Raw genomic sequence first — 9,906 nt, 5'->3', positions numbered from 1 at the left:
CCGGAAAAAGTGGGGAGAGAAGAGAGCGGACTCCTTGCTGGAGTCACTCAAGGATTCGGACACTAAGAGCTTCGTTCGGGAAGGGTTCAGAAGGGGTGAGTACTGAGAAGCGCGCGGAAAAGGGAGTGTTGTCCTTCTTTTAGGGCATTGTCCTTGGCTTGCACTGACTGGTTTCCAGTCCTCTGGGAAGGGTGTTTCTGGAAGGGAGATCCCTGATCAGATGGATGAGCGCGGGAAAGAAGCCCGGGAAGCTGGTGCCCGCGCGCCGGGCGCTCTGCAGCGGGAGGAGCGCGGATTCCTTTCCACCAGATGGCGCTCTCTGGCTTTCCCTTGGCTTCCCGCTCCAGTCCCTGGAGGCTGCCGCCGCAGCGGCCGCTCTAGCCGACCCGTGCGGGCTCTGTGGTTCCGGGCGGAAGTGAGGCGCGGAGCGGAACGGCCTCTGGTGACATTTTCTCCGGGCGGCGCGGACGAGTGAAGGGACTTGGTGGTGAAGGCTGTGGAGGTGGCGAAATTCGCTTTAGCTTCGGCGGGGCTTTGACCTCGACCCTCTGCTCGCCGCTGAGGCTTCTGCTGAAGAGGAGAAGGCGGCGGTGGCCGTCGCGTCCCGAGTCACCGCGGCCGGGGGAGTCCCGGCCGGGGGGTCGGTCCGTGCCCCGACGGGGCGCGCGGAGCGGGCGAGGAGGTGCAGAGCTGTTGCGGAGCTCAGGTGAGCCGGGAAGGTGCGCAGGGCTGGGGCCCGGCTGCGTCCTCGGGAGGGGTCGGGTTGGGTCGGAGGGGTACGGGCCGCGGGTGTAGGCTCTGCGGCGCCCGGGCTGCGGGGTCGTGACGGGCCCGGCGGGCGCAGACTGTTCGCGCCCGGACTTGGCGGGAGGCACGGCCCGGGTGGGGGCCCCCGACGAGAGCGGAATCGCTGGACGCCTTGTTCGTCCGCCCGCCGGTGACCCTCAGGTCCTCCCGGCCGGGGCGAGCTGGCGGGTCGAGCTCCCTCTCGCCTTCCCCGGGCCGCGGATCTCTCTCTCCCGGAGCTGAGAGGAGGCTGGTGGTGCCGCTGCCCGCGGGCCGAGCGGGAGAGCGGCTTTTCGGCCCTGAAGTTGTCTTCATGCAACTTTACGGCGCCCCAGCCCGTGGGAGAAGCGGCGGCAGCAGCCCTGCCAACTCTGCCAGCTCCGCGAGCTGGGATCTGGCGCCGACACCTGCCACTGCTCCCGGGAGCCCGGGCGGCCGCCCCAGTGCCGCGGTTGCCGGGGCCTAGGAGGAGGGAGAAAAGGCTTCCTTTGGTTGGCGCCGCCTGCCTCTCGGTGCTTCCACCACCTTCGGTCGGCAGACGCCGCCAGTCGATGGGAGGGATGTGTCAGCCTCCAAAACTGACCTCTTCTGGACAGTTTGTCAACTTTATGTAGAAAATAGGCGCAGATGTAAACTGACGGGCCCCAAGTTAAAGATCATTGTCTTCTTTGACTCTTCCCGGGGAGTTTTCACTTCTCCCCACTAGCACTCCATGCTTTGTAACTTATTTTCTTACAGCACCGACCTCAGTTTATTGTTGGGGCCGCAGTTCCCACGAGAAACCGCAGGTCATTCATTCTCTTCTTTTAAGTCCTCTCCGCTGTCGCAGAGTAGAGGCTCGCAGGTTGAACGAATGAACCTCTGTCTCTACTTGTTCTTCCTGATCGAACCGCTTGAGCAGTTTATGCTTACATGTGCTTTTCATTTCTTGACTGAGCTTTTGCTTTCTGAATCCATCCACCCAGTAGGATGAAAATCCCACTGATGATGTTTTGTCAAGGTTGGACCTCTTAATTACAAATACATCTGGCAATTTTGCTTAGGCTATTATTGTGTAGTGTCGTTGGGCACATGCTAACAGTTTGAATCACTTCCTTTCTTCTCCTGGGATATTTTAAGGATGGAGGCTATTAACTTTCTAATGTAGTTTTGCTGATGCAGGCAATCTGGATTCCTCCAGTAAGAGCATTGCCTTTTGGTTTAACAAGCATTTTTAGAGGCTTACAATTGATAGTTATTACCTGATGTCCTGAGGAGTCAAAATGCTAACTGTTTGTTAGTGGGAAGTGTAATATTTTGGCTGTCTAATCTGGCCAATCCGATGCTTCATTTAGTGCTTTATGCACAGTAGGTGCTCAGTAAATATAAAATTGAGTTAAGTTTTAATTTAGGAAACTGAGATGGAATTTACTGCAATGACCTATGCTGCTTTAAAAAGAATCTTACTGAAATTTCATGCAGTTCCATTGAGAAATAAAAATATTTTTAGCCATTTTTTTTTTTTAAAGATTTTATTTATTTGTCAGAGAGAGAGAGAGGGAGAGAGAGCGAGCACAGGCATACAGAATGGCAGGCAGAGGCAGAGGGAGAAGCAGGCTCCCTGCCGAACAAGGAGCCTGACTCGGGACTTGATCCCAGGACGCTGGGATCATGACCTGAGCCAAAGGCAGCTGCTCAACCACCTGAGCCACCCAGGCGTCCCATTTTTAGCCATTTTTAAGTCAGAGTGCTTTTCAGTATCACTGTACTCTTAAAACTTCAAACCATGTTTATTTTTCATAATAACCTTTTGTAGATACAAACTTCAAAATAAGTGGGGTGCCTGGGTGGCTCAGTTGTTAAGCGTCTGCCTTTGGCTCAGGTCCTGATGGATCGAGCCCCATATTCCACGGGAAGCTTGCTTCTTCTCCCACTCCCCCTGGTTGTGTTCCCTCTCTCGTGTCTTTCCCTGTCAAATGAATAAATTAAAAAAAGCTTCAGTATAGATAGGTGTGTGCAGTATGAGAGGCAGAGAGAAACTTCATGATTTCTTTCTTTTTATTTATTTATTATTTTTTAAAAAGATTTTATTTATTTATTTGAGAGAGAGAGAGAGATCACAGGTAGGCAGAGAGGCAGGCAGAGAGAGAGGGGAAAGCAGGCTCCCTGCCGAGCAGAGAGCCTGATGCAGGGCTCGATCCCAGGATGCTGGGATCATGACTTGAGCCGAAGGCAGAGGCTTTATTTAACCCACTGAGCCCACCCAGGCGCCCCCAGCTAAATGATTTCTTAACGAAAAAAATTTTTCTGACATTTTTGTGAAAAAAGAGTGGAGCTGGAGACTTTCCTCACTGCTAGCTTCATGTTAAGTTCACAGTGTAGTTGTTCCATTGCTCACTAATTTAGTTTACATTTACTCTTAAGTGCATTTATGAAAGTGTTCTAATACTCTTTGTCTTGTACTCTCTGTGATTAATCCAAGATCTGTATATTAAAAATAAATTCAGCTTAAATTTTAATTTAATGCAGTTCTTTTGGAATTGAGTGCTTAGTATATGTCCTTCAAAGCTTTTATTTTGTAAGTGACATTGGTACCTTAAGTCTCGTTACTATATGACTAGTAACTTCTCCAGGCTTGTGTAACTTGTAAACTCATTTTTCAGGGAGTTGTTTTGCTGGGATCTTCAGTCTTAAGAGTTTTGTTCTGACATCTGCATGAGTAAACTCGATGTATGTGTAGTTAGAATGGTTTTTTGTTTTATCTTTCTTTTAAAGTTTGGTACTGGTATATATTAGAGACTCAAACCCTGTGTAATTTCAGTGAATCATCTTAGACCTTCCTGTAAAACATTAAAAATGTTCTACCTTTTAAAAATTTATTTATTTATTTATTTGACAGAGAGAGAGAGAGAGAGAGGGACAGAGAACGCGAGTCTGTGTGTGCCCACACCGCAAGCAGCAGGAGGGGCAGAGGGAGAAGTGGACTCCCGGCTGGGCAGGAAGCCCATGCCAGGCTGGATCCTAGGACCTAAGCTAAAGGCAACGGATTGAACCACCCAAGCATCCCAAAAATCTGCTACTTAAAAAATTTTTTTTTTTTTAAAAATTTGAGAGAAAGAGAGAGAGAAAGCATGAGAGGAGAGAAGGTCAGAGGGAGAAGCAGACTCCCCATGGAGCTGGGCGCCCGATGTGGGACTCGATCCCGGGACTTTAGGATCTTGACCCGAGCCGAAGGCAGTAGCTTAACCAACTGAGCCACCCAGGCAGCCTGCTACTTTTACAAAGTTTTTATTTTTTAAGTAAATACTACACCTAATGAGGGTTCAGGCGCACAATCCCGAGATTGAGTCATATGCGCTATGGATTGAGCCAGCCAGATGCCCCTCAAAATGTGCTATTAAGTGTGTTCTTTTGAACCATACTGATTATGGTATTCTGTATTTTAGGAAAGAATCTGGGGCCAAATAAATTTTCTTAGCTGTAGTGAAAATGAAATAGACATTAATAATTGGGGAAGAGCTACTGAAAACTTTGAGCAAACAGAGGACAACACATTCAGGTAGAACCTCTTTATTCTTACAACACTAATTTATTGATTGCCTACTATGTGTCGCTAATGCTCTAGTTGCTAGAGATATACTGGTGAAAAGGACTGACAAGGTCCTGATGCTAAAAGAACTTAAACATTTAAACATTTAAACCTGAGTTTAAGATGAGTTTCCAGGTGGGCATTCCAGCCTAGGTAACTGCTTACCCAGAGTCATGAGTATCAGTCTTGGCTGGTTAAGTGTGGCCAGTGCCTTGAGTTCACAAAGGTTGTGAAGGTACGTTAGTCTGCTAAAGTGTTTTTTTTTTTTTTTTCCCTTTTAGGGGAAAAAGCTCAGGTGGAATATGAAGGATGGGCATTCCTTTTGAAAAATGTTCTTCATCCTTCTGTTCAATGAGTAGAAATGTTACTGCTTTAATTTTATTATTATTATTATTTAAAGATTTTATTCATTTATTTTGATACACAGAGAAATCACAAGTAGGCAGAGAGGCAGGCAGAGAGAGGGGGAAGCATGCTCTCCGCCGAGCAGAGAGCCTGATGCGGGACTGTATCCCAGGACCCTGTGATCATGACCCGAGCTGAAGGCAGAGGCCTAACCCACTGACCCACCCAGGCGTCCCTATTATTATTATTTTAGAGTGAGTAAGCGAATGAGTGAGTCGAGAGGAGCAGAGGGAGAGAGGAGAGAGAATTTTAAGCAGGTTCTATACTCAGTGTGGAGCCTTATGCTGAGCTCAGTCCCAAGACCCAGGACCCTGAGATCATGACCTGAGCTGAAATCAAGAGTCAGACGCTCAATCAACTGAGCCATCCAGCTGTTCCACTGGTTTTCTTTTTTATTTTGGGTTTGATTCTTATTTGTCAGACTAATTTGATAGTACTTTTCTTTAGGTTTTAAATTCCAGTTTTAAGTATAAATTTGATTGTTGTCATGAAACTTTTTTCTAAATCCTTTTAGGGTTTATCTTTTTTTAAGGGGTTATCTTTAAATTGTACCTACCTTTCTTACTCTTTCGGGGCTCATGGTAGGGGAAATAAACAGTGTTTTCTGCTTCTGTGTGGGCAGCCTCAGCACAAGTGGGATTGATGTTCAGTCAGTTTGCACACTCAGCCTACAAGTCCTTGTGGTAAAAGAGAGGAGCAGGGTGAAACTAAAAAGTATTTTATATTCCTTCTGTATTTCTGGGCTAAGGGAGGAAATGTGTGTTGTATATATTAAACATACTTTTCATAACACTTTAGTAACAGATGATAATACTAAACGTAGTTTAAAAATAGCAGAAAACCAGTATGACTCAGATTTGATGATTGTCTTGTTTAGGATTTGTGGCTTTATAGCGTTCATTTTAAGTTTTGTTTCTGTTCTCTCTCATGTCTTCATTCATAACAGGGACCTCCGCTTCTGTCACTTAATAGCCAAAAGATAGATGGTATAAATCCCAAGTTATTAATTTGACTTGATTCAATTTTGAAACAACGTGGATGGTATTTTCTAGTTAAGATTAGTTAAAAGTAGAAACCTACCACATAACTGCCATGTTTGTTTGTGGGGGTGTTTATACCTTTTTAAATCGGAAGCCCATTTACTGAGTACTTAGGTGCCAGTTGGGGATGGGTAGAAAGATGAAAGAAAATTTCTGCATAAGGTACTCAAATCTAGTGAGCCAGATGACCTTTAAGTTTCTTTCCTGTCCTAAAATGTGAAGAAAAGTAGGTTATAGCAGAAAAACGTATAGCGAAGTATTGGATGGAGTTAGTCTTTTCCTTTATAAAATCATTTTAAATACAGTATTGGAGAATGACGTTTTTCCTAAATAGGTCTCTAAATGTGAAAGAAAATGATTGGAGACTTGAGTGTTCTTTTTTGTACTGCCAGTTCATTTACAAAATACTTTTTCCTCTGCCTGGAATTCAAGTCCATGTATTAGTAGTAAATTAGTTTTGATTGTTCAAAGAGCAACAAAATTAAATCTTTAAAAATTTATAGCAGTCATTCCTAAGAATTTGGATAAACTAGGCTTGTGCTTAGGTAATCTAGAATTTTAAGTTTTCATTAGCATGATAAACATTTGGGAAACAAGATACTGACTGAAGTGTCCAGAAGTTATTTTATACTGAGTTGTCTGGTTTAAAGAAAAACAACAACAACAATAACTTTTATGATGTTCTGAGTCAGCATTTTGCTAGGTGCCTTATAATTAGAGAAAGGTATTGTTGGGGATAGGGAAATTGGGTGTGGACTAAAACTCTGGGAAAACAGGACTGTTTTCCTTTCTGTGTTAAGAACAAAAACCTCATGTGGTTAAGATTTTAAGTGGTATTCTGTCTGCCCTAGTTTTAACCTAGCATAGAAGCATCATTTATTCTTACATCAGGGCTTTATCAAGGGTTTCCCATTACTTTATTCCACTACAGCCCATCAAATAATTGCTCTGTTAAGTTTTCGGCACCATTTAGCTAGGGGACCTCAGGTCCTGGCATATGATGACCCATCTTTATCCCATCTTTATGTGTACTGTATTTTGAGGGAGATAGAAATGGCCAGAGCAGAGATCTTGGAGGAAATCTGGAACGTGTGTTTTAAAGTATTCTTGATTTACACTGATAGTGCTTTTGAGTACTTGGAGGGTCTCATATTAGCCGTGGTGCATTCTTTGCATGTGGTAACTTCCTTGGCTCTTGATGCTGGTTTATTCACAGCCTGGGGCTGGGCCAGTTGCATGTCAGTAGTGGTGGTATCTGCAACATGAAATGATTTGAGCAGCCATTATCACTCTTGGCCTATTTATAGAGGTTGTATCACTGGAGGAAGGTTGGCTGGCAAGCAAGCAGAGCTGCTGTCTTCCCATGGTCTCACAATTTATATTTCAGTCTAGGTGGGCCAAATCCATTCAGCTGCATTAATTTCTAATGTTTCTTTTCTGTACTCCAATTTTTTAGCACTTCAGTTTCTTAGTCAACTTCACTCATGAAGGAAAAAAACCCAAATAACTATTACCACACTGAAGATAATTAGCAATAATTTCTTACTATCATATGATATTTAGTGTTCACATTGTTCCATTGTCTCCTAAATGTATTTTCATACTTATTCAGACTGAGTCAAAAAGGTCTGTGTATTGTTTGGTAATCTAAAGTTTCCCCCTACATTTTTTCCCTGGCAAATAACTTGAAGAAACAGTTTTCCCCATTTGAATTTGTCAGTTACATTCCTATGGTGGTTTTAAACATGTTCCTCTGTCCCTCGGTCTCTTGTTATTTGGTATTAGGTTTAGAGGCTTGATCAGATTCAGTTTTTATACTGTGTGTGTGTGTGTTTGTGTGTATTTTAAGATATTATTTATTTGACAGAGAGTGCAAGAGCGGGAGCACACACACAAGCAGAGGGAGTGGGAGAGGGAGAAGCAGACTCCTCACTGAGCAGGGAAGCCAACGTGGGGCTCCATCGCAGGACCTTGGGATCATGACTCAGTCCCAAGGCAGACACTTAACCAACTGAGCCACCCAAGCACCCCTGTAATGTATATTGTTTCTTTCCTTTTTCTTTGAAGGGGCAAAAATATACCTTGTTAGATCATGTTGAGTAGTTGTATGAGGAGGCACATAATGTTTGGTTCTCTGTGGTGTTAGCAGCTGTTGACACTCATTGCTGAGCTGCACTTAATTACTCCTAATTCCTCACTCTGAATGCCTTTCATCATTCTCATTTCTGAGGCTTTTATACTGTATCTTGTTTATAGCCTCTTCAACCTCTTCCTTTTGAGAGCTAAGGGAAGGGATGAGTTGCTGTGGGGAAGAGGGCTGTTTCCGTTACATCATTATATTGTAGTGGTTTTATTTCAGTCCTGATCTTTGGTTCCTGGACTGTGCATATTATCCATGCTACCTGCAACTTCTTAGTGAAAAAACTAACCCCAAATACAACAAGTAATCAAAAGAAGTCCTTTGGGAGCAAAATTTGTTTTGAGATATTGGTGCTTACTAAGGTAAGACTACTGTTATTATTAGAGTAGGTTAGTGGGTGCCTGGGTGGCTTAGTCAGTTAAGCATCTGCAGCTGGCTCAAGTCATGATTCCAGGGTACTGGGATTGAGTCCTGCATCGGGCTCCCTGCTCAGTGGAGAAGTCTTTTTCTCCCTCTGTCTCTCACCCCCAGTCGTGCTCATGTGCCCTATCTCAAAAGAAATAAAATCTTAAAAAAAATTTAAAAAATTGAAGTGTGCATATATAAAAATTAGAAAAAAAGATTGATTTTTCTATTTCAAAAGATTTGGCAACATCACTGTTAAAGACATAGTGGATTCTCTTCCTAGAACTGGGGGCTTTGTTTTGATTTTTATTAAGATAATTCTACTTTTACCTTATTTGTGTTATGTTGCCTAAGAAGTTTAGTTTAGTTGTGTTTATTTTTGCATCTTTATGCATAAGTTCACAAACATTTATATATAGTATTCTTTTTTCTTTTTTTAAAAGATTTTATTTATTTATTTGACAGACACAGATCACAAATAGGCAGAGAGGCAGGCAGAGAGAGAGAGTGAGGGAAGCAGGCTCCCTGCTGAGCAAAGAGCCCCATGCGATGCGGGGCTCCATCCCAGGATCCTAAGATCATGACCTGAGCTGAAGGCAGAGGCTTTAACCCACTGAGCCACCCAGGTGCCCCTATATTTAGTATTCTAATTAAGGAAAAATACCAGGTTATTAGTGGTGTCCGTTTTTGTGTTAGGGTTTTTTTTTTTTTTTTTTTAAAGATTTTGTTTATTTATTTGACAGAGACAGCAAGAGACGGAACACAACCAGAGGAAATGGGAGAGGGAGAAACAGGTCTCCTACTGAGTGGGGAGCCCGATGAGGGACTGGATCTCAGGACTCTGGGATCATCCCCTGAGCTGAAGGCAGACGCTTAATGACTGAGCCACCCAGGTGCCCCTGTCTTAGGTTTTATGTGGAAAGGAGAGTTACATTGTCAGAAGTCATGTTGACTTTATGTAATGGAAAATATTTTTATATACAGATTGATAGTTCTATTAAGCAAACAAGGGGTTTCATTAGTGGTCTTGGTGATTTTTAAAAATGATTCAGTTCAGTTTAACAAAGATTTAAATATTGTATATAAGGGAAAAGACCATTAAGTATTAGGAACTGTGAATGAACTGAAAACAACGTAATCCCTGTGTTCAGAGGAGATTGCAATATAATGGGGCTGGAGGGGTAGGTAAAAACATTTGCATAAGTGACTAGTTTCTTTTTATTACTTTCTTCATATTGTGCTGTTCCCCCCACCCCATGTTTAAGGTTAACTAACTCTTAATTTCTTGGGCTTAAATTTTCTGTCATTGCTGTGTGTGTGTTTGCTTTAAAAATCACCCTCATAGCAGTGTATGTGTTGTGTGCTACAGTCAGAAAAATCAGGTAATTTATTAGGTGCTAATTTTTTTTGGATGATTATTTATACTGTGATTCTCTTCCACCCTTAGCTTGTCATATTATCTGTATCCAACTTCTCTGACACTGTAGAGTCACTTCATAATCTTTGACAGTTGCCCACACCAGCAGGAAGTAGGCTTACAAAACTGAAAGCCCTGCTTCATT

The 9,906-nt window shown here is 43.3% G+C and overlaps 1 protein-coding gene across 5 annotated transcripts in view; it reads left to right on the top strand.

Moving 5' to 3' along the window:
- Nucleotide 1: 1 nt before the first annotated feature.
- The window catches only part of C13H18orf25 (chromosome 13 C18orf25 homolog), an 89,699-nt gene continuing 79,794 nt past the window's right edge, over nucleotides 2-9,906 (top strand). For 4 of the 5 annotated variants that reach the window (XM_032309637.1, XM_032309633.1, XM_032309636.1 and 1 more), the window contains exon 1: nucleotides 601-706. The gene's annotated coding sequence lies outside the window, so the exon portion shown is untranslated. Of the gene's footprint in view, nucleotides 96-600; nucleotides 707-9,906 lie in introns of those variants that run through there. The other variant, XM_032309634.1, reaches the window with a different exon arrangement.

The sequence above is a fragment of the Mustela erminea genome, chromosome 13 (assembly GCF_009829155.1).
Source record: "Mustela erminea isolate mMusErm1 chromosome 13, mMusErm1.Pri, whole genome shotgun sequence".
NCBI lineage: Eukaryota > Metazoa > Chordata > Mammalia > Carnivora > Mustelidae > Mustela > Mustela erminea.
This window is presented reverse-complemented; position numbering and strand designations above follow the sequence as displayed.